The sequence below is a fragment of the Palaemon carinicauda genome, chromosome 5 (assembly GCF_036898095.1).
Source record: "Palaemon carinicauda isolate YSFRI2023 chromosome 5, ASM3689809v2, whole genome shotgun sequence".
Classification (NCBI taxonomy): domain Eukaryota; kingdom Metazoa; phylum Arthropoda; class Malacostraca; order Decapoda; family Palaemonidae; genus Palaemon; species Palaemon carinicauda.
Window position 1 is genome coordinate 73,628,416 of NC_090729.1, and position 25,510 is coordinate 73,653,925.

The window sequence follows — 25,510 nt, forward strand, 5'->3', positions numbered from 1 at the left end:
TAATAATCAAGTCGGGCTTACGTGTGTGGACAACTATACCTCCTAGACTAGCAGACTTCAGTTGTATTAGAGAAATTAAAAGTACCTAAATACCTAAGATGAAATAATGAATACAAAAGTATTTATCTCGAGACACTCGCTTAAGGAAGAATTGTCAATCACATTTTCCCTGCCATGACGTCACAAACAATAACAATGTCTACCTATAAACTGTGAAGAAAGTTCTGTTCAATGATAACGCAGTTGATGTGCCATATTGGGACTTTAGGACAGGGCAGTTGTAAGGAGGGAGTGGGAGGCAGTATCTTGTGCAAAATACGAAGAGAAATCTGGCAGCTCTAAGGGATTATACATGCATAGTATTCCTAACTATTCTGGCTTACTAAAAATTAATAATTTGAATTAATCAGTAGCAAAGGGCTGGTGCGATGGGCATACAGCTTAAAATTAATCAGACCCGAATAAGTACTGAGAGATGAAAGCTTCTTATAAGTCAGCAGTATTAAAATTATATTCAAAACCAGTGTACTGATTATCTCGACGCACTTAGCTGAAGATAAGAACCATCGTTGTTACACAAGAGTAAGGCTTTTGTTACGTTTCTAGGCTGTAGCGTCACGAGCATGGCATACGGCATTAACGACTTCGGTTAATTTAAAGCGGTTTCCCCAATATTTCAATGGCACAGTGTAAAATCCGGACGTCGGATGCCGTCCGGGAGAATAGAAAACCCCTTGTATCACCGGTAAATGCGCCATAATACACCACTTTTTTGACACTGGTAATTTTCACTGATACTTTCTGTTATTTCCTGAATAAATGTTCGAAAAATATTGATTTATTTTCATTTAATTGAGAATAATCTCAATCGGACGTCAACATTACACTATGTACTAAGTGATATTATCAATAACATGAAAATAAACCAATATTTTTTTCGAACATTTATTCAGAAAATAGCAGAAAGTATCAGTGAACATTACCAGTCACAAAAAGAGGTGCATTTTCGCGTCTTTCCCGGTGATACAAGCGTTTTTCTATCCTCCCGGACGGCATCCGACGTCCGGATTTTACACTGTGCCTATTTCATAGAGAAAACGTACAGTAACAGTATGAGAGCGAAAGATTTATGGGTGACTACTATATTGCGAGGGAGACCAAACACAAGACAAAATGTAGGAGTGATGAAAAATTCTCCACAATGTTCTGCAAGTTATAATCATATATACATTCAATATACAGCATTAAATTAAGTTTGCATTGATAAATTCGAGGAAAAAGTACACCATTAAAAGATAGTTTATGCTTGGAGGACAATACATTCAACATAAGCTCTTGGTTTCACATACTGCGACGGCATTGCTACAACTATTATGGACTTGAGTTAGTGTTACCAAAATATTAAATCCCAAATTCCCCTGAGAAGGATGGAAATACAACATAACCTGTTCCTGATCCTAAATAAGAAAACATTAAAAACCATGCAAACGTTTTTTCAATACCCAGTTTTGTTTTATTCATATTTTAGTATATAATTGCATCATGCCTGATAAAGAAAACACACATCATACTTTGAAAAGAGCGTTGGTGAAATAATTTTCAACTGGTAACATTGACTTGAGTAAGCAATCAGTACAGGACTACTCGACAAGCGCAGTGCCATCTATTGCGAACACGTCCTACTAAAGCAGCCAAATGCTCATGGAATTCCAATACTTTTTTTTTTATTTATTATTAATTAGCACGATACATTTCATAATCATATTTTTTTTTTACCAATGGCTCTCTATGTTATGTTTATCATTCTTTTAATTTCGGTCTCGTGCCCTAGGGAAACACTTACTGTCTGCTCTAAATAAGCATTATCCTTAACAATCTCTAGAAGATCACCGACTGCCTTTATTTTATTTTTCCAAAATTTTCATTGAACATTACCTTAATTTTATTCATATTCATTTTAGGGCCTTAACTTTAGCTCTCTATATTTGAAATGAAAACCAGAGAAATTTTTTTTTCTAATGAGCAACGCCTACTTCTTTCTAATCCTTGATTCATCTTTATAAAAAGAAAAAAAAAGTCATTACAACAACGTAACTTCTAATAGACATCACAGTAGAAAGGTTTCTGATATTTGTGACTTGACTCCATAACTTAACAACGACTTATTTGGTTTTACCGTGAAGTGTAACGGAACCTGGAAAAGTTTGACCAACTTGACTGTGCTCTTAGCTATTACAAGTTAATGAAAAGTTCCTGGTATGTTTGATACATTCCATGTAAATATTAGCATAGCGTCTTGTGAGTAGTTTCTTAATTGGTATTTGGAGCTTTATTGCATATAGACAAAATTGGTTTGCTTTTGTGGTTAGACCAGAGACGTTAATTGAATATTGTTTGCTAGTTTGTTTTTGTTCGTGGAGACAATAGTTTTTTTTTTTCTAATTCATGTTCTCTATTCCAAATGAAAAGTGTTAAGCATACCACATTGCAAGTACATTGATTTGCACAGGTGTAAAACAGAAATTGGTAGCCTAATTGTATGAAGTTTATTATCGCGCCAATACATATTTGGGTAAATTTGTATTGTATTACAGGGTGTGATTTCGAACAGAAAATATATGTTTTCCTATAATAAATAACGTGATTTAACCGAATTTGACCTTCATTTCACGAGCAAACAAACAGAACCAATTCGGCTACCTTTAAGATGTCGAATTGGTTGATGTTATTACGGATGAAATGAAGGTGAAAACCGGTTAAATCACGATATTTCCTACCGGAAAACATATTTTCTGTTAAAATTGTTACATATAAACAATGTTGTCATATATGATGGGTTAAAATATTTAAATATAAACACTTCCCTTACTATTTAAGACGTTTTGCCAGAAGAGGTTAAAAACTACATATGGGAGTTATGGAAATTGGGCAGTAATCCGTGTGACTTGAGCTACTACAAACACATTTACATAGAGGAGTAACATTACCAATTCTCCAACAAGTGCTAAAAGCTCCACCTCTTGCTAACTTGCGCAAAATAACAGATAAACTTTGGAGTTAAGAAATCTGCTGTCTTTATAAAAAAGAAAGGAAAAATACCATTTGGGTCTACACCTCCATAAGCATCAAGGTCCATCAACAGAGCTTTAATCTCAGAGGTCGAAAAGCTAAACTAGTTAGTTTAGCCTCAGGAAAACAGGAATGAGTGTATGTATATGTATGTGTATGTATGTATATATGTATGTGTATGTATGTATGTGTGTGTAAGTATGTATGTGTATGTATGTGTGTGTGTATGTATGTGTATGTATGTATGTATGTGTGTATATGTATATATATATCTCTCTCAACTTCCCTTACGGATGTGATGCGAACGATAACATTAGCAATGTTACCAATGATAGTGTTACCGACGATGACGAATGGTACAGAGTTACCAACGGTACGGTGACATTACTAGCGATAGTAATGCTAGATATTTCCATACGTTATTTTAAATAATTTTCCCATATAAGTTTTACACAATAAATAAAAAGTACTATAAGGGCACAGAACCTAACAAACCCACCTAACCTAGGAGTTCCCCGGTCACAAAATACATATGACTATTGAGAAGCACTTACCTTTTTGCAATTAATATTTTTGGGCTCAAGCCATGATGTTGTGAGGGAAGTTCCTTAAAGTAGCTTCCTAAGGGATATATGTACTACAGTGATATTCCCAGAGAATTTTACCTTTAGGTGTCCAGAATTCTAACTCCTGGCGCGAATATCCTTAAAATTTCTCCAAAGGATATCTCATAATATCAGCGGACGCATTCTTGACACGCCTCCATAGCAATCTGCACCCCAAACAGCATTTTGGCTTCGAGGAGGATGTGGCAAAAGGGAGCCGTCCAAAGGCGCTCCCCGCTCTTGTAATACTATTGGGAATATAACAGCGCCATTCCCACGACGGCCGACTTTCCTTTTTTTTGTAGCGATCTCGCTCGGTGATATTTCCTGGTGATCTAACTTTTCGATCGTTTTACAAGATTATTATTATGCTTTCTCCATCTTCCGCCTCTGAAAAGTTGAGTATCGGGTTTTTACTATGAGTATATTTTAGCTCCTGTTTCACAATGAAATTAGAGTATTTTATTGTGTCTAGGAGCTAGGCCAGTTACTGGAGGCGCCATGGCGCAGTCGTTCGTTAGGCATGTGTTATTTAGATAGCAGAACGACTTCCAGTTTTTAATAGCTTTATTTAATTATTTTAATTATTTTGCTATTTAGGCAATTATTCTTGTAAAGTTTCGAACCCACCTAACCTAACATAGGAGTTCCCCGGTCACAAAATACATATAATGACTATTGAGGAATGACTTACCTTTTTGCAATTATTATCTTCCATGGGGGTAGACGACTTTTTCTCCAAAATGTACCTTTATAATAAGTAACGGTATAACCACAACGACTTTTCTTTTTGGTTTTAGGAATGATGGTTTTGGTATTACAATAATAAAATACGTGAATGTCCCTCCTGTAAGATAGGAGGGAAACGGCACTTGGGGCACTGTAAGGGTCGAGGAATTACGATGTGTGATTTCAGGAAATTATCAACATTGGCTGAAGAATAATAAAAATCACCATGGAATTTTGCAAATGTTTTAGGATTGATTGATTGATTGATTTAAAGTTTTCATGCATCCGTTTTAGGAACGGAATACTGAAGCCGTTATAAGTATCTATAACATACTCCATCGCAAAATACGAAAAAATAAACCTCGCTTGAAATGACGGACACCTTACTAGGTCAAAGGTTACAAGGGAAAAGGATTTGGTATGAACAGACCACTTAAAGAGACAAAGGAAGGGGGTAGGGAAATATCAGTAGACAACCCCCTTGTGTAAACTTTGAATAGGTACCTGTTCACGATTGGTTAACGGAAAAACAACGGAGTGTAGAGGGTAAACATGAATGAACTGTATAGGGAAACTAGTCCAGAGAAAGTATTCATGTATGATAAATAATATTGAATGGGAATATAAAACGAGATGATTTTAAAAGGAATAGGGTAATAAAACTAGTAATAGGTGGGGAAAAAGCTGCTGCGCAAGGGGAGGGGTATCTGCGCAGGACGAAACTGGTATGCACGAACGAACGTACGGGTGCTAATGATAGCATGCAGGGTTGCCAGGTTGGCCTTTTTTGGGCCAAAAAAATCAAATTTGACCTCTTTCCATGCTAGATGCCTAAATTTGGCCTATTTGAAATTGGTTAGACTTAACTGCTATATATTCGACCTTATTCTAGTATCAGGGTGGCCTTTTAAAGGTGCAATTGATCAGACGTTGGCCTTTTCTCATTTGGAAAACCTGGTAACCCTGATAGCATGGAAAGCTGACATTTGATCTACATCAGACGTTGGCAGCACTGGTTACTGTATTTTTTCACGAGACAATCTTAGCAACGGCGCCTCCAAAGTTTATTCAGATATACTGTTTTGTATTTTCCTCAGATTATTATACATTCAAGAAGTTAATGTATAGAGAAGAAAAGGCTTTTTTTATGATTATATTTCGTTTCCCCCAGTATGTTTTCCCCACCCAAAACCCAGAGTTCCCACTGGGGGTCCCCCATTATCGTAGGATATAGATGTATATATATTTCTGAAACTATTCATTTGCGACGGGAACGAGTGTCATTTTCGAAGAGCGTAATTTTTTCTATAAGAAAAAGTAGTTTTTTCCTAGGTTACATTGCCCTGTAATACACTACAATAAAACCCATATTTGTTGTATAATTTGTATTATATGGTCGAATGATGGTAGTCTTGATGGGTCGTGATCAACGTTAAAAGGAAGTGAATATCAACTAACTTCAGGAAAAATTTTAATTTAAGCTACCCTTTTGTCGATGAAAGGTGGTGATCTATTGCTTATTACCTGCTATGTTAAAATAATCCCTAGAGCTATGGGAATGCGTATGGGAAATTGCCACAAGCCTCCACAACCTCTGGTGATTTACTGAAAATTTAGCACTATTTCCTTAGTGTTGCGTATATCATGTAGTGAAATGCAATGCATTTATGAAAGTAGAATATATTTGGTGAATGTGAATGGCGTGTATCATTTTAGATGAGCATTAGATCTACTCATCGTAGTTGAGAGTAAGTTGCATTTTTTTCCTCCAACCCCCCCCAAAAAAAAATACTTTTTGGGCTCAAGCCATGTCGTCCTGATGGAAGGTTCCTTCAGTAGCTTCCTTAGGGTATATTTGACTACAGTAGATATTCCCAGAGAATTAAACTAAAGGTTTCACAGAATTCTAACTTCTGGCGCGAGTACCCTAAAGGTTTCCCTCTAGGATATCGTATATCAACAGGGGACGCATGCATTGACACGCCACATGGCTATCTGCACCCTAAATAGCGTTTACGCTTCGAGAGGGGAAAGGTGGCGAGATAACTGAGGAGCCGCTCCAAAGTTATCCTCCTTCGTTACTGTTACGGTACTCGCAACGTAAACAAACAGCGGCCATAGCTGTCCGTCATCCTGTGTGACGTCACGTCCGTCCTCATTCCTCGCTCTGTAGCTTTCTACAACGGTTGGTTTTTTCCCAGTGATCTCGCTTTATCCCTTGCATCCTTCGTCACGTCGCAACGTTCGGCCTCGCCTTCTTCTGGAAAGTTGAGTACCAGGTTCTTGTATTGTTTAAATAAGCTCTGGCTGTAAAGTAACGGTTTTTTACCCTTAAATCTTGTGTTTTGTGGCAGAGCTGTGCCTTGACCGGAGGCGCCATTTTACGACGCTGCTGTTCGCCTCGCATGCTTTAGCTAGTTAGCCAGAACAGCCCTCCCAGTCGTATAACTAATTAATATCATTAGTTATTTAGTCTTTATTGCTAGGAATTAGTTATATTATGCCGATGGTATTCTTCGGCGTTCTTAGTTAGCCGACCCCATGCTAGCCTACTAGCCTACCCTAGGCCGAAGCCTAGTGTTCATGTTTACTTTTGCATAATATAATAAGTGTTCCTAGTGTTAATGTAAATGAAGATATAGGCATTTTAAACATACAAGATTCAGTGTTGCACATGTACTTTTGCCTTCTAGGGACCATACAAGGGATTTTGCCTGGTCCATCCATGTCACACTCCCCTAACCCAACGTTGGGGCCCTTGTATGCTAACTTATCTCCCGTTACCTACGGGTAACCTCCCTCTGGGTAGCTTTGCTATATCTTAGCCCCCTTACCCGGAATAGTTTTCGGGTAGGTTAGGCTAGATCGTTCTTTCCTCTTCTCTACCATAGTATATGAAGGGCCCTCGGACAGAACCCCAGAGTACCTATTGTTCATCCCAGTCCACCTTAGGGGAATGCCTTTCCCTTAGGGTATCGACTGAGACTGAAGGTGGAAGGGCTCTGCCTTTCCCCCTAGACTGCACTTGGTTGGGACACGTCCCTTCCTCCCTGTAGCCTAGCGATGTCTTTCCCAGCCCTCCCTAATCTAGGAGAAGGTTCTCCTGGTTTAGGTTAGGCTTTGGGAGTTTGTTTTATTATAGTTTAGGACAGTACACCAGTGCTGTACCTGATCTGAGCTAACCTTCCCTAGGTTGGAGAGCGTTCTCTTCTGCCTGGGCAGTCTAGCACCTAACAGATTCCCCCCACCCCTTGGGAGTATTAGGGTTGTCCCCTTCTGCTCCCTCAAGACCCCTAACTCCCTCCCCACTCTATCCCTTTGTGTTGGCTTGCCTTCACACTCCTGTCCGATGTCCTACAACTCTTCTCCTGGGGAGAGTTGTAGGTTTGGCTGTGCTCTTCTGCTTGGTTGGCCGCTCTGCTACACTTCCCCTCCATAGTCGAACTATGGGGTGGTGCCGGCGGAAGATCCCCCTCGGCAGTGTCCTCTGATCCTCCCTTTTTTTACCACAGGCTTCCAACCGTCTGCCGGTTCCCTGCCGCCGGATGAGAGGCGTATCCCCTATCATGAGAGCACTCCTTCCGGAGGGAAGTCGGTTGGGTATCGGGCATTACCCTTCCTTACCTTCCCTCCTTTGATAACGTCTCACAGGATTTTTTATACAGGAACGTAGAGAGTAGTCCCCTTTTTTTTTGTTTTGTTTTGTTTTTTTGTTGCTGTCGGCTACCCCCCAAAATTGGGGGAAGTGCCTTGGTATATGGATGGATGGACCTTCCCTCCTTACCTTTCTCTCTCCTTACCTTTCTCTCTCCTATCATGGTGCCGCCTCCGCTTGCTGGCGCTAGCCGCTGACACCTCAGGTGACCTTCCTACTTCATAGGATGTCACTATTTAAGGATTATCTAGGGCGACAGCCTGCCAGGGGCCGCCTCCCCTTGCCGACGCTACCGCCAACATCTCTGGTAACCCTCTCCTCCATGTTATGCCGCCAGCTAAGGTTCACCAGCGCCGACAGGCTGCCGGAGGCTGCCGTCCTGCTGGCGACCTGCCGTCATGCCGGCGATCGCCTTCCTCTGTGTCTCCTATCTTTCTGCTGCTCAGTGCGTGGCCTTAGATGGATTCACCCCGCCGGACCGGCCTCCGGCTTTCCGCCGGTCTGCCGGCGACGCCCCTGCGCCTTTAATGGACAAGCACCCCTCCCCCGGCTGTCGGCCCCGCTCCGGCAGACGCTCTGATGCAGCCGGATAGCCTGACCGCTCTTTCTTTGGTATTTCATACCTTAAAAACCGTGGCTATGGTGTACGGTTGTACAGTACATCATTTCCAGCATACGCTGTGCTTCTCAGTGCAGTCTCTTGCCGGAACCTACCCAAATAAAGGGGGGTTTATCCTATTTCCCCCCCCTCTCTCCCTAGGTTCTGATTGATTTCAGATCCTCTCCATTCTGTAGACAATTCCTTAACAAGGAAGCCTAAGCTTGGCTCATCCATAAGGATGCTCTTCCCTCCTTTAGAACCTTCAGGTCCTAAGGAATTGACTGCAGAAAAGGTCACGGTAACCTTCTTCCTTTCTAGCTCACCTATCCTGAGCTCACTTAAAACCAATCTTACCGATATAAGTCAATCTTAATCTTAGAGTAATGTAAGCCATAACTATGTCTTCCATGTACTCATGGTCTCTTTCTTTTACAGAAGGAGTACGTGAAGTGTGAGAGCTCCTTCTGCAGGGTTCGCTGCCCTGTGCAGCAAAGAAGGGGAATCTCAAGTACTGGGATCCGCAGCCCTGTTCAACCTGCAAAGGCCTTCTTGATGAGGCGTTCGATAACCCTCCTTCCACGGAGGCCAGAGACTACGCTCGAGAGAAACTGCGCAAGTGGGTGCGCGGTTTCCAAAAGAACGCCATCGGGCCTTATCTCCCCAATGAAAAGATGAGGGCCCTGCTTTTCCCAAAAGCATTATCGGATTCTGTGATTCCCCAGGATCAGATCCCCTGCGTTCAACTAGTTTTTGAACCCGACATTTCGGCTACACTCCGAAAGTGTCATCTGGACGAGGTTGAGATGATGTCGGAAGTGTTCGACAACACCGAGAGGACACTCATGAGTGAATATCTGGAGGAAGAAGAGGATCAGGTGGAGTTCCCTGATTCGGAGGGCGAGGAGCCAGTCCCCTCTACCTCCGCTGCCTCGCAACCCCTGCTGCCGGCCACCGATGATGCCATCCGGGTACTGGTGGCACTGATGGACGAAAAGCTCCGTAAGAACCAAGAGGAGCTCAAAAGTCATCTTATGGGTTGGAAGCAACCGAAGATGATCTCGGTTAAGGACCTCCCCCCCCTGCTCGGAGTCTAACCCCTGGAGGTACGCCGAGCATATGCCAATTACAACTGGCAAGATTTTTATTAATGACAAGCTAGGGTCCATCCTCTTGGAAGAAGTGGAATTCTTCCCCAGCTTTGAGGCTTACCCGGACAGTTATGTCCGGCTCAGGTCCGAACCGGCCTCCAAGGAGGAGACCGAAACCAAAGAAGTGATCGTGTTCGATCACTCAAAAGCCCAAGCCATGCTGGCAGAATGTCTCAAGAGCCGAGGTTTTACCAACTTTAAGATGCCGGCATTGAGCAAGAAACACCCGTCCTTTCTTGCTCCCTCTACTGCGACCTTTCCCTTCGTGGAAAAGGCCTTCATGCGGTCATGAAGGCGGTGGAGTAAGGAAAGCCCTGCCCTACCCTGGAGGAGTGTAGGCCTCTCTCCCTCGCCCTTCCCCCCGACGACAGATTCTGGAAAGATATCCAGTTTACCTTCACGGTCGGGAAACTGGAACCTGACGCGGCTGGTCGTCAGTTTAACGAAGATCTTCCAAAGCTGAACGACCACCTTCTTCGTCGGGAGCAAGAGACCAAGGAGAGGCTAGCCGCCTCCCTGGCCGGAGACGTTAGGGTCCCAGACTTGTAGATGGTTTTCGCGAAGACCCACCCAGTAACAGTGATGAAGGACTTATATAGCTTCATCAAGGCCCGGAGAGCCTGCAGAGAATTTGCGTTTGCCAACGCGGCAGTAAAACACGAACCCCGGAAACTAATCTCCTCCAACATCTGGGGCAAACATCTCTTCCCAACAGCTCTGGTGAAAGAGATTGTGGACAAAGCCGCCTCTGAGAATCGGAACCTTCTCAATAAGTGGGGTATGTCCCGCAAAAGAAAGTCCTCTCAGGACGAAGGCCCTCAGCCTAAAAGGAAATCTTTGAAACCAAGGCCTAGCAGCGTCAACCAAAACGCCAGTTTCCGGCTCTCGCTACTCCCCAAGTGGTCGCACAGCCACAACAGACCTTTCAGTTGGTCCCCCAGCCGGTGTTGTCGCAATCACCGGTCTTCACCCCTGCCTATGAACGACAATCCACTACCTTTCGTCCCAGAGGTAGAGGCTCCGGCAGAGACTCCTCTCGCCGTCCCTCCAGGGGCAGAGGAGGAAGGGGAGCTAGCGGCCGAGGTGGCAAACCCTCGGGAAACCAGAAGCAATAAAGTGCTTCCGGTGGGAGGAAGACTCCGCCATTTTCAGGATCGCTGGACCTTCGATCCTTGGGTACACAGCATCATTAAGAAGGGACTGGGTTGGAGCTGGACGCAACCACTTCCAACCTTTAACCAATTCTTCCAGCCATCAACCCCCGTCTTGGAAGAATATGTCCTAGAACTCTTGACCAAGAAGGTGATCAAGAGGGTAAAGTCCACCAGGTTCCAAGGAAGACTGTTTTGTGTTCCCAAGAAGGACTCGGACAAGCTCAGTCATCTACTTTTCCCCCCTCATGTTCATTGCGAACAACAAATTCAAGATGCAGACTCTTCAACAAATAAGAGCCCTACTGCCTCACTAGGCCTACACGGTCTCAATAGACCTGGCGGACGCCTACTGGCACATCCCAATGAACCAGCACGTTTCCTCCTACCTAGGATTCCGGCTCCAAAGAAGCAGCTACGCCTTCAGAGCCATTGCCCTTCGGGCTCAACGTGGCTCCGAGAATCTTCACAAAACTAGCACACACAATCGTCCACCAGCTACGCCTTCAGGGCGTCCAAGTGATGGCCTACCTCGATGACTGGCTGGTCTGGTCGACATCGCCAGAAGAATGTTTGCGAGCTTGCAGCAAAGTGACCCAGTTCCTGGAACATCTGGGTTTCAAGATAAACATCAAGAAGTCTCGCCTCGCTCCAGCTCAGAAGTTCCAATGGTTAGGAATCCATTGGAATCTTCAGTCACACCGCCTTTCCATCCCGCTGAAGAGAAGGAAAGAAATAGCTGGGTCTGTCAAAAGACTTCTCAAATCCAAACGGATTTCAAGACTAAAGCAGGACCAAGTACTCGGCTCCCTACAGTTCGCCTCGGTGACAAACCCAGTGCTACGAGCACAGCTAAAGGATGCCTCAGGAGTCTGGAGACGAAACGCATCCATCGCTCGAAGAGATCTCAAGAGACCCCTACCGAACAGGCTTCGCTCACCACCAAGACCGTGGTCAGAAGCAAGGAACTTGAAAAGATCCATCCCTCTTCAACCTCCGCCTCCATCGATCAACATCCACACGGACGCCTCTCTGGAGGGTTGTGGGGGTCACTCCCATCAACGACAGGTTCAAGGAACATGGTCTCCCCTATTCAAGACTTTTCCCATCAACATCTTGGAGGCCATGGCGGTTCTTCTCACCCTGAAGAAATTATCCCCGCGTCCCTCGATTCACATCCGTGTGACTCTGGACAGCTCGGTAGTAGTCAGATGTCTCAACCGTCAGGGCTCGAGATCGCCCCACATAAACCAGGTGCTATTACCCATCTTCCGCCTGGCGTACAAGAAGAAATGGCACTTGTCTGCAGTTCACCTACAAGGATTCCGCAATGTGACGGCGGACGCTCTATCGAGGACAAGCCCGATAGTCGGAAAGGTCCCTAGACGCAAGATCATTCTCCTTCATCTCCAGTCAAGTCCCGGAACTACAGATCGATCTGTTCGCGACGAGCGACAACAAGCAACTTCCTCGATATGTGGCCCCTTACGAGGACCCCAAAGCGGAAGCAGTGGACGCCATGTCCCTGGACTGGAACAGATTGTCCAAGATTTACCTGTTCCCTCCACCCAACCTTCTGCTGAAAGTCCCCTCCAAACTGAGAACCTTCAAACGGACAACAGCCCTAGTGGCTCCCAAGTGGCCTCGGAGCATCTGGTGTCCCCTAGTCCTGGAGCTACATGTAGCCCAAGCTGATCCCCCTGCCGGGCCCAGTTCTCTCCCAACAGGTGCAGAAGTTGACTGTCTTCGCTTCATCAAAGAAAGTCTTCATCTCATGATTTTCTCTCCCTAGCCGTGAAGAAAAGGTTTGGGATCTCGAAGAAAAGTTTAGATTTCCTAGAGGAATACAAAACAAAGTCTACCAGAAGGCAATATGAATCATCCTGGAAGAAGTGGGTATCCTTCGTTAAGGCAAAAACCCTATGGAAATCTCCATAGATTTTTGCACGTCCTTCTTTATTCACCTTCATGGACAAGGCTTAGCAGCCAATACGATTTCCACTTGCAAATTGGCCTTGACTAGACCACTACTGTACGCCTTCCAGATAGATTTGTCCAACGAAGTCTTCAATAAACTCCCGAAGGCGTGTGCTAGACTCCGTCCAGCACCTCCACCGAGACCCATCACCTGGTCCCTGGATAAGGTGCTCCATTTTGCCTCTAGTTTGTACAACGAATCTTGCCCTCTGAAAGACTTGACTCAAAAAGTAATTTTCCTTTTTGCTCTCGCCTCGGGAGCCCGAGTCTCTGAAATAGTGGCATTATCAAGAGAGGGCCAGATACAGTTTGCCGACACAGGGGAACTTACCCTCTTCCCCGACAACACTTTTCTCGCTAAAAACGAACTCCCCACCAAAAGATGGGGCCCTTGGAGAATCTGCCCCCTGAAGGAAGATATGTCTCTATGCCCAGTGGAGAGTCTTAAGGTATATCTTCAAAGAACTTCAGACTTTGGCGGAGGACAACTCTTTAAAGGAGAAACCTCGGGTAGTGACCTGTCACTAAAACAACTAAGAGCGAAAATCACCTACTTTATTCGCAGAGCGGATCCTGATAGTACACCCGCAGGTCATGATCCTAGGAAAGTCGCCTCTTCCCTGAAGTTTTTCCAAGGAATGGACTTCGAAAGCCTCCAATCCTTCACAGGCTGGAAGTCGTCTAGAGTGTTTTTCAGACACTATGCGAAGCAGGTGCACGAAATCAAGAGATTCTTGGTAGCAGCAGGTAGTGTAATGAAACCTGCTTTTTAGTGCTGCGTAGAACAGTGAGTTATTTCGGGACTTTAACTCAAACGGGTGCCTGTGTTGGTCCTAGTGCGATAGTGATTTCAAGGGACACTTAGTGTCACTAATAGACTGTTCTTCATCAAGGTGAAGTGACATAGATTCTTACACGTGTGCCACATGTTCTTGGGACATGTGTATAGTGATTTTAAAGACTGGGGTTCCCCCGGGAACTTGTGTTTAAAGGCAAAAATTTTTTCCCTTTCAGATTCCACTTCACTGTCTTTACTGGAAATGTCTGTTATCCGATATTATTATTGTAGATAATTTTCTATAATTCCATGCAAGTTTTTCAAATAAGATAATTATTTTATTTACCATATGCATCTTATTTCGTTCCTATCTTTCATATGAAAATAAATTGCTGTTAGTTTTATCTGCCCCTATTTCTATGGTTATTTTTGTTTAATATAGCTACTGTCTAATATACACTCACCTAGTGGTATAATATTGTTCCTACACAAATATTTAACCTTCCGATCTGTCATCGAGACCGGCACGATCTCTTCATCCAGGTGAGTCTATCTTCGTCAGGTTACTTCGAGATGTTCCTCTTGTCCAAACAGGACTTCCCTGCCAGGGGGGCTGGAAGCCAGGTCATTGTAATGCTACTGGTAGTGACATTTAACGGAGATGTCACGGTCTCTACGGTCACCAGACCACAGGAATATTGTTCGAAGTAGAAGGCACTTGAAATGGGGGAAAAATCCACGATACATTAATTCTCTGGTACACTTCCATCAGGACGACGGCTTGAGCCCAAAAAACGGATTTTGAGCGAAGCGAAAAATCTATTTTTGGGTGAGATGGCCATGTCGTCCTGATGGAAGGTTCCTTCAGTAGCTTCCTTAGGGTATACGTATATGACTACAGTAGATATTCCCAGAGAATTAAACTAAAGGTTTCACAGAATTCTAACTTATGGCGCAAGTACCCATAAGGTTTCCCTTTAGGATATCGTATAATAACGGGATGTATGCTCGACACGCCACGTAGCTATCTGCACCCCACATAGCGTGAACGCTTCGAAGGGGAAGTGTGGCAAGTTATGGCAGGAGCCGTTACTAAGTTCTCCTCCTTCGTTACTGTTACGGTACATCTTGGTTGACGTCACCGTTGCGCGCCTTCCTCATTCCTTCTTACGTAGCGTTTATGACCAGGTGCTTTATCCCCGTTATTCGCCCGTAAATTCATCATGTCGCAATATTTTGCCTCGCCTTCTTCTGGAAAGTTGATTACCATATGCTCGTATTGTATAAATAAGCTCTGGCCGTAAAGTACTGTAACGCCTTTTTATCTTGAAATACTGTGTTTGTGGCGGAGCTGTGCCTTGACGGAGGCGTCATGACGCCGAGGCTGTTCGCTTCGCATGCTTTATTTAGTTAGCCAGAACAACCCTCTCGGTCTTATAACTAATTATCAGCATTAGTTATTTAGTCTTCATTGCTAGGTATTAGTTATATTATGCCGACAGTGTTCAATTTCGGCGAGTGTAGGTTGCCGAATTCGTATGCTAGATTGCTAGCCTAGCCCCTAGGCTCGATACCCTAGGCGTTTTTGTTGACTTCATGCATGATATAATAATTGTTCCTAGTGTTAATTTAAGAGATGAAGACGTTAGGCATTTATACATAAAAGATTCAGTGATTGCACATGTTTTTCTACTTCTAGGAAGTATACAAGGGGTTTCGATAATCTAGGTAGTAGACACTCTTACCCCTAACCTAACGAAGGGCTCTTGTATACTTTCTTAATCCCCAGTTACCTTATCCAAGGTAATCTCCTCCCTCTGAGGTAGCCTAGGCTACATCCTACCCCTCTTTAACTTGAATCGTATTAAAGTGATGTTAGGCTAGGATTTTCTTTCCCCACTCTTAGCCATAGCACATGAGCTTTGAGTTTGGGACAGAACCTCAGAGTACCAGTCGTTTGCCCCCCAGCTAACCCATTAGGTGAATGAACTCTCCTTTTGGTCTCTGCTGGTCGGCAAAGGCGGGAGGGCTCTGTCCTTCCCCCTAGTCCACACCTGGTAGGGTTACGACCCTTCCTCCCTGTGGCCTAGCAACTTGTCCTACACCTGCCTTCCCTGGTCTGGGAACTTGTTCCCCTGGCCTAGGTTAGGCAGGCCATGGGATTCTGTTTTCTTATAGTTTAGGACTGAACATTAGTGCTGTGCCTTCACTGTACTAACCTACCCTAGGCTGGAGAAAAATTCTTCCTACACCTGAGATAGTGCTGGTACGGAAACAGAACCCCCCCCCCCCCCCCCTTGGAGTGATGGTGAGGGCTCACGCCTTCCCCTACACAACCCCCTCAGGACCCCCCCACCTCTGTCCCTTAGTGTTGGCCTAGCCATCACACCCGTCCACCGTCCTGCAACTCGACCGTGTGCCGGTGGGTTGTGGGGTTGGCCCGGTCCTTTCGTTGTTTAGCCCGAACTCCTAGGCTCCCCTGCATATAGTTGAACTATGGGGTAGCATATGACAGGTCGGTCTGCCAGAGGAAGACCTCACTATCTTAGTGCTCTTCGGTCCTCCCTTGGGCCGCCACCCGTAACTCTAGCCGACTGCCGGCTCTGTTGCGGCTGGATGAAAGGTTGCCATCCTTTCCCTTTAATTTGAACACTCCTTCCGGAAGAAGAGGTTTGGGTAATGAGCTACCATCCTTCCCTTTTTCTTCTTCTATTCTTTCTCTCTTATCTGATCAGTGAGGGTCCACTGCCATCAACTACCCTGCTGGCAACAGCCGTCAGCTTAGCCCGGTATCCTCTCTCTCATGGATTGACGTCGGTGTTGGAATACCTACGCCTATTGCTTTCCGACTGCCGGGGGCCGCCGACGTGCCGGCGACCTGCCATCATTTTGAGGTTCGCCCTCTCTCTGCCACATAGACTGATGGCTGGGAGATTTGCCGGCGCCCGGCGCGCTTCCGGCATGCCGTCATGCTGCCGGCACCACCTAATGATTCTACTTCAGTGGACTGTCGCCTCTACCCTGCCGGCCCTGCGCCGGCAGTGTCTATTGTATAGCTATATACGATAGCCAGTACTTATAGGGCATAGTACATACCCTAGTCAGAAAACTATGGTGTATAGTTGCGCAGTAAATTCTTCTAGCATATTCTGTGCATCCATGCACAGTCCCTTGCCAGGACCTACCTGAATCGGGGAGAATCGTTTCTCCCCCTTTCTCTCTTTGCTGAATGAACTCTGCTCCCCCTTTTACCATCACTAATACCTTGGAGGAAGTCTAAGCCATGCTTTATCCAGTGTGGATATCCCTTCCCCCTCTTAGGGCGTCCTGAAGGAGCCCCTAGAATTAGTTATGGTATGGGGTCATGGCAATTGGCTTGGCGGGATGCAAAAGTATGTGTCTTTTCTGCTTCATTTCCAGCTCACCTATCCTAAGCTTACACTTGGAAAGGAATCTTATATTTTAAGTACAGGTAATTTTATTTTAAGACTAATCTAAGATTACTTTAAGTCAATAATACAGATTTCTGTAGACTCTTGTACTGTACCCCGTCCTTCTTTACAGGAGGAGTACATCCGGTGTGAGAGCGCCTTCTGCAGCGTTCGGCGCCCGGACTTCTATGGTCACCTGGCGGGCCGAACCCACGCCAGCTGTTCCGTCACCCAAGGGACTCTCCGGTATTGGGACCCGCAGGGCTGCACAGTCTGCAAAGACCTGCTCCATGAGGCGTTCGAGGACCCCCCCATCTGCGGAGGCCAGGGACATCGCTCAAGAGAAACTACGCAAATGGGTGCGTGGTTTCCAGAAAAACGCCACGGGGCCCTATCTCCCTAGCGAGAGGATGAGAGCTCTGCTCTTTCCTAAGGCATCTGCGGATGCCGTCATCCCTAAACCTGAGATCCCCTGCGTCCAGCTGACGGTCGAACCTGACGTATCGGACGCACTCAAAGACTTCCATCTTGATGAGGTGGAACGAATGTTGGAAGTGTCGGACACCACCGAAAGGACCCTGATGGCCGAGGGTCAAGAAGAGGTGGAGCATACGGAGGCTCCTGACTCAGAGGGTGATGGCGCCCGCGCCCCCTCTGTTACTTCAGTTGCGATTTTGGAACCTGTCCCCCCTACTTCTTCCACTCCTACACCTGTGAAAGTGAACACCCAGGATCACCTCCAAGCCTTGGTGGCACTCCTGGACGAGAAGTTCCGCCAGAGGGACGAAGACTTCAAGAGGGAGATCCTTCGTGTGTCGAAACAGACCCCGAGGAAGATCACTGTTAAGGATCTTCCCCCTTGCTCAGTGACCAACCCATGGAGGCATGCAGAACACATGCCGATCACGAGTGGATGGATCTTCATCAACGATAAGCTAGGCGCCATTCCCCTTGAAGAGGTGGAGTTTTTGCCTAGCTTCGAAGCATACCCGGACTGTTACATCAGTCTCAAGTCCGAGCCAGTTTCCAAGGAGGAAACTGAGCCTAAGGAGGTCATCGTCTTTGACCATGCGAAAGCTCAATCTCTTCTGGCCGGCTGCCTCAAGAGTAAGGGCTACACCAACTCCAAGGTGCCGGCCCTAAGCAAGAAACACCCATCTTTTTTTGCTCCTGTCACCATGGTCTTGCCTTTTGCCGAGAAATCCATGTTGGCAGTGTTGAAGGCGGTGGAGGAAGGAAAACCCTGCCCTACACTGGAAGAATGTAGGCCCCTCGCCCTCCCTCCCGACGACAAGAACTGGAAAGACATCCAGTTAACTTTCTCCGTAGGAAAGTTGGAGGCTGACATCGCTGGACGGCAGTTCAACGAAAACCTCCCCTTGCTCTCTGAATACCTTCTGCATCGGGAGCTGGACACGAAAGAGAGGCTGCTGCCTCCCTCTCTCTTCAGGTCCAAATGGAGACGATGGCCGGGGACACAAGGACCCCATTCTTCTACATGGTCTTAGCTAAGACCCATCTCGCCACCCTGACGAAGGGCTTTACAGCTTCATCAGGGCCCGGAGAGCTTGTAGAGAATTGGTGTTTGCGGATGCCATCGTCAAACACGAACCCCGGAAACTGATTTCCTCCAACATTTGGGGGAAAGATCTCTTCCCTAACTACCTCGTGAAAGAGATCGTTGACAGAGCCGCCACTGAGAACCGGAACCTTCTCCATAAGTGGGGCATGTCAAAGAAGAGGAAATCTTCTCAGGATGAGGGCCCCCCAACCTAAGAAGGCCAATAAGCCCAGACCCCAGCAGCGTCAGGCTAAGCGCCAGTTTCCGGCACCCGCCGCTCCCCAGTTGGTGGCTCAGCCCCAACAGACCTTTCAGCTGGTCCCCCAGCCGGTGATGGTTCAGTCACCAGTCTTCACGCCAGCCTATGAAAGACAGTCTACTACCTTTCGTCCCAAAGGTAGAGACTCCGGCAAAGATTCCTCCCGATGTCCATCAAGAGGGAGAGGAGGAAGGGGACCAGGCGGCCGAGGTGGTAAACTCTCTGGAACCCGGAAGCAATGAAATGCTTCCGGTGGGAGGAAGACTCCGCCTCTTCCAGGATCGTTGGACCTTCCATCTTTGGTCTCGCAGCATCGTCAAGAACGGACTTGGGTGGAGTTGGGTAACACCACCTCCAATTCTTCCAACACTCCACCCCAGTCCTGGAAGAATACGTCCAAGAACTCTTGAACAAGAAGGTGATCAAGAGGGTGAAGTCCACCAGGTTCCAAGGAAGACTATTCTGTGTTCCCAAGGAGGACTCCTACAAACTTGGTCATTTTGGACTTGTCCCCTCTCAACAAGTTCATAGAGAACAACAAATTCAAAATGCTGACTCTTCAGCACATGAGAGCCCTGCTGCCTCCAAAGGCTTACAGTCTATTCAATAGACTTAGCGGATGCCTACTAGCACGTTCCAATGAAGCGCCAGGCCTCCTCCTACCTAGGATTCAGGCTTCAAAGAAGGCAGTACGCCTTAAGAGCCATGCCCTTCGGAGTCAACATAGCCCCAAGGATCTTCACGAAGCTCGCAGAAACGATCGTCTAATAGCTACGCTTACAAGGCATCCAGGTGATGGCTTACCTGGACGATTGGCTGGGTTGGGCGGCATCCTCGGAAGAATGCTTGCAAGCCTCCAGAAAGGTGACCCAATTCCTGGAACATCTGGGTTTCAAGATCAACACCAAAAAGTGTACTTTTTCCAGCTCTGAAGTTCCAATGGCTAGGAATCCATTGGAACCTTCAGTCAGTCTTTCCATCCCTCTGAAGAAAAGGAAGGATATAGTGGGATCTGTCTAGAGACTCCTAAAATCCAAAAGAATTTCAAGACGAGAACAAGAACGGGTGCTCGGCTCCCTCCAGTTCGCTTCAGTGACAGACCCAGTGCTACGAGCACAGCTAAAGGATGCATCGAGAGTCTGGAGAAGATACGCATCCATCGCTCGAAGAAATCTCAAGAGACCTCTGCCAACCAGGCTTCGTTCCCTCTTAAAGCCATGGTCGGAGGCAAAGAACCTGAAAAGATCAGTACCTCTTCAAGTACCGCCTCTATCGGTCGTTATCCACAAGGATGCATCGCTAGAAGGATGGGGTGTTCACTCCCATCAACGGCAAGTTCGAGGAACATAGTCTCCCCTATTCAAGACGTTTCACATAAACATCTTGGAGGCCATGGCAGTCCTTACTCTGAAGACGCTGTCTCCACGTCCCTCAGTCCATATCCGTCTGACTCTGGACAGTGACGTTGTCGTCAGATGTCTCAACCATCAGGGCTCAAGATCGCCCTAACTCGACAAAGTGTTGCTACCCATCTTCCGTTTGGCGGACAAGAAAAGAGGGCACTTGTCGGCAGTTCACCTACAAGGATTCCGCAACGTGTCGGCGGATGCTCTATCCAGGACAACCCCGATAGTCGTAATGGTCCCTAGACGCAGACTCATTCTCCTTCATCTCCCTTCAAGTCCTGGAACTGCAGATCGACCTCTTCGCAACGAGGCCCCATACGAGGACCCCCGAGCGGAAGTGGTGGACGCCATGTCCCTGGATTGGAACAGATGGTCCAAGATTTACCTGTTCCCTCCACCCAACCTTCTGCTGAAAGTCCTCACCAAGCTGAGAACCTTCCAAGGAACAGCAGCCCTAGTGGCACCCAAGTGGCCCTGGAGCAACTGGTTCCCATTAATCCTGGAGTTACAACTCAAGCTAATTCCCCTGCCGGACTCAGTTCTCTCCCAGCAAGTTCAGAAGTAACTGTCTTCGCTTCATCAAGGAAAACCCGAGACCTTCATCTCGTGATTTTCTCTCCCTAGCCGTCAAGAAGAGTTTGGGATCTCGAAGAAAAGCTTGCACTTCTTAGAGGAATACTGTACTGTAAAAAAAAAATGACAAATTCGGAGGTAATTTGTATTTTTCTAACCATACAAACCTTAGCTATTTACATGGGGTATTACTTTCGGCGTAGCTGAAATGACGAGCCATTATATTTTTAACGAGGGTTTACTACCCCTTCGCTAGTTAGCGAGGGGGTAGTAGCTACCCCTCCTCCCTCACACACCGGTGATCTGATTCACTTCGCTTAGAGGTAGGACTTCACGGGGGACAGGGCTGGCGGGCAAGTATGTGTAATTAGATAAGGTTTGTATGGTTAGGAAAAATACAAATTACTGTATCTCCGAATTTGTCATTTGTTCCGTAACCAAAATACAAACCACGCTGTTTACATGGGGTGACTTAACCCTTAGGTAGGGTGGCAAGTCCCAGCCTTACTGGCTTTGGCTTTGGCTTTGCCCGGGGACTCAGGATCCGAGTGTGTAGCACTCGAGATAAAGGAGTCCCTGCACCTCGCAAGTTCCTTGCTCTGCAAGGAATGTGCGTCTTCTTACTCCGCAAGGAACGTGCGGCCTACATAAGCTAGTGTGTGAAGGAAAGAAGTGTGACTCTTCCTAGGAAGTTGACCTTAAGTCCTTTAGATGGAAGTCTAGGCTAGGAAGTTCCCAATACCACCTTGTCAGGGTATGGGGGATGCGACAGTATTATTTTAATACTAGGAACACAAGGAAGCATGGTTTACCTGCAGTGGTTTTGAGGTCAGCTGTGCAGAGAACCCAAGATGCTGCTTTCCCCAAGAGAGGGGAGGATAAAGGAAAGAGTAAGGGCCAGACATACTTTTTCATTCGTGCAGACTAAAACCAGGTAATAATGCCCTCAACCGTCTCCTACTTGTCCATTAAGGAGCCTGAGGATAGACTAGCTGTTGTGCAACCACCACAGGGCCGATAGAGAACGATTCGAACCTCCTGTGGGTCACGTCCTGCAGGTAATGGGCTGTGAAGGTCGTTTGACGCTTCCAGACCCCAGCCTGTAGAACCTGCGTCACTGAGAAGTTTCTCTTGAATGCCAGGGACGTAGCGATGACTCTGACATGGTGTGCTCTCGGGCGACGTGACGGAGGAGGGTCTGGATTCAGGGAATGGTGAATGACGCTGCGAATCCAAGCTGAAATGGTGTTCTTAGTGACCCTCCGCTTCGTCCTTCCTGTGATCACAAACAGGGCTTGCGCTTGAGGACGAACTGTAGCTGTTCTCTTAAGATAGAGCCTCACTCCTTACTGAGCACAGTAAGAGATGGTCTGGGTCATGTGTTAAGAACGGAGACTCAAAATCCTGAAGGAGTCGAACCGTGGGTCCGGAACTCCAGGATTCTAAGTCTTGGCAACAAACTCAGGGACGAACCTGAACGTTACCTCCCCCCATCCCCTTGAATGGGCGACGTCGTATGAGAGACCATGAAGTTCAATGACTCGCTTGGCCGAGGCCAAAGCGGGCAGGAACAGTCTTCCAAGTCAGGTGACGATCAGGAGCCTGGCGTAATGGTTCGAACGGAGGCCTCTTAAGAGACCTGAGGACACGAACCACGTTCCATGGAGGAGGTCTCACTTCCGACTGAGGGCAGGTAAGCTCGTAGCTTCGTATGAGTAGGGAAAGTTCCAGCGAGGAGGAAATGTCCTTTCCTTTCAGCCTGAAGGCCAGGCTTAAGGGTAAGCGATAGCCTTTCACCGCAGAGACAGAAAGGCGCATTTCTTCCCGCAAATACACAAGAAACTCCGCTATTGCTGGAATAGTGGCATCGAGGGGAGAGATACCCCTTCCACGACACCAACCACAGAAGACTCTCCACTTCGCCTGGTAGACCCCTGCAGATGACTTTCGCAGGTGTCGAGACATCCTCTCTGCAACTTGTTGCGAAAAGCCTCTCTCTGTGAGGAGATGCTGGATAGTCTCCAGGCGTGAAGCCGAAGCGATGCTACGGCTTTGTGCAAGATGTTGCAGTGTGGTTGCTTGAGTAGCTCGTGTCGTGGAGGAAACTCTCTCGGGAGTTCCATCAGGAGCTGCAGAAGGTCCGGGAACCACTCTGCATGATGCCATAGCGGAGCTATTAGGGTCATTGACAGGTTGACTGATAGTCTGGTCTTGTTGAGCACCCTTCTCATCAGACAGAACGGTGGGAAGGCGTAAACGTCGATGTTGTCCCACCGTTGTTGGAAGGCATCTTGCCAGTGCCTTGGGGTCCGGGACTGGGGAACAGTACAGTGGAAGCTTGAAGTTCAAGGCTGTCGCGAACAGGTCCACCGTCGGGGAACCCCACAAAGTCAGGACTTTGCTGGCTACTAGAGGATTCAAAGACCACTCGGTACTCACTATCTGCGATGCTCTGCTCTTCTCAGACTGTCGGCGAGCACATTCCTCTTGCCCGGAATGAAGCGGGCCGATAGTGGAATAGAGTGGACTTCGGTCCATCTCAGTACCTCTACTGCAAGATAGGATAGCTGTTGTGAAAAGGTACCTCCCTGCTTGTTGATGTAAGCCACCACCGTGGTGTTTTCGCTCATCACAACCACGGAGTGACCCGCCAGGATCCGTTGGAACTGTTGAAGTGCCAGATAAACGGCCTTCATTTCTAGCATATTTATGTGGAGGTACTTTTCTGATTCTGACCATAGGCCTGAGGTCCTGTGGTTCAGAACGTGGGCCCCCCTCCCTTCTTTTGAGGCGTCCGAGAACAGCATCAAATCCGGGGGGAGGATGAGAAGATCCACTCCCTTTCGAAGGTTTACGTCCATCGCCCACCACTGAAGGTCCGTCCGTTCCGCAGGGCCCATAGGTACCAGGATGTCCAGGGAATCGTGGCCTTGATTCCACCGTGACTTGAGCCGCCATCGCAGGGATCTCATCCTGAGCCGGCCGTTTGGAACCAGACGGGCTAAGGAGGAAAGGTGACCTAGGAGACGTAACCACGATTGGGCTGTAAGCTCTTCTCGTCTGAGGAAAGGATCTGCGACCCTCCTCAGCCTTGCTATCCTGCCGTCTGATGGAAAGGCTTTGTGGAGATTGGTGTCCAATATCATGCCTAGATATACCAGTCGTTGAGATAGAAGCAGAGAAGACTTCTCGAGATTTACCATGATCCCTAGATCTTGGCAAAATCCCAGAAGCTTGTCTCGGTGTCGAAGAAGGGTCGACTCAGAGTCTGCCAGGATCAGCCAGTCGTCCAGATAACGGAGGAGACGGATGCCGATCCTGTGTGCCCACGAAGATATCAGGGTGAACACACTGGTGAAAACCTGCGGTGCTTTGGAGAGACCGAAACTCAGCACCTTGAACTGGTAGATCTTGTCTAGGCTGAATCTCAAGTACTTCCTGGAAGACGGATGGATTGGGATCTGGAAGTACGCGTCCTTCAGATCCAGTGTACACATGAAGTCTTGCAGTCTCACTGCAAGTCTGACCGTGTCCGCTGTCTCCATGCTGAACGGAGTTTATTTGACAAACTTGTTCGGGGCTGGGAGGTCGATGAAGGGTCTCCAGCCTCCAGACGCCTTTTTTACAAGAAAGAGTCTACTGAAGAAGTCTGGGGAGCCGTTGACGACCTCCTGGAGAGCATCCTTCTTGAGCATGGTCTCGACTTCTGCCCGAAGGGCTAGCCCCTTTACCGATCCCATGGCATAGGAGCTCAACGACACTGGATTCGCTGTCGGGAGGAAGAGATGTCGTGAACGGGACGCGATATCCCTGACTGATCAGAGATCGTCCAGGAATCGACCCAGAGTTGCTGCCACCTGAATGCGCAACTTTGTAGGCATCCCCCACTGGTGGACATGCAGGGGGATTGCCAATCCTAGCGTTTGCGGCCTCGGCCGCTCCCTCTAGGATTCTTGCCTCCCCAGGAGAACTTTCTGCCCTTCCTGTCTTTGACAGGAAAGGGCTGCTGTTTGGACACCTTCGTCTTTGCTGCCGGCGCCGGTTTCGTCAATTTGGAGTGGCGAGGTTGTTTGGGTGCTGGAGGTTTGTAGGGCTTAGATGTGAGAGCCCTTTGGAGGAGAGAATTGTGGTTCGATTTCCTCCACCTCTCGGCTGCCTGTTCCACATCCTTGGGCTCAAATAGGCTCTTTCCTAGGATGGAAGAGTGTCTGAGCTTGCAGACATCCACGGCTGGCACCTTCGCGTGGAACCTCTCGGTCACCGCATCACGTCGTTTTAAGATAGTTTGCCCAAAAGTTCGAAACTTGGTGGGCCAGAAACTCGATGGTACGTGTGCCCGAGAGGAGGAAGGTCTCCAGGGCCTTCCTGGTGCTTTCCTTGGAAAGATCCTCGGAATGCAGCAGGATGCCCAGAGACCCTAGCCAGACATCCAGCCACGAAGTGGCCTGCATGGCACACTTTGCGACCTTCTCCTGACTCAGGATCTCCGTTGCCGAGAATGTCACCTGCCGGTTGGAGTCTCTCTCAAGAGAGACTCCCCTGGTAAGCTCTTCCACGGAGTGGTGAG

The 25,510-nt window shown here is 47.2% G+C and overlaps 1 protein-coding gene across 3 annotated transcripts in view; it reads left to right on the plus strand.

Moving 5' to 3' along the window:
- Nucleotides 1–2,088: 2,088 nt before the first annotated feature.
- LOC137641334 (E3 ubiquitin-protein ligase MARCHF3-like) overlaps nucleotides 2,089–25,510 on the plus strand; it is a 74,696-nt gene continuing 51,274 nt past the window's right edge. The window contains exon 1 of one of the 3 annotated variants that reach the window (XM_068373781.1): nucleotides 2,089–2,256. The gene's annotated coding sequence lies outside the window, so the exon portion shown is untranslated. Of the gene's footprint in view, nucleotides 2,299–25,510 lie in introns of all 3 variants that reach the window. The other 2 variants (XM_068373780.1, XM_068373779.1) reach the window with 2 other exon arrangements.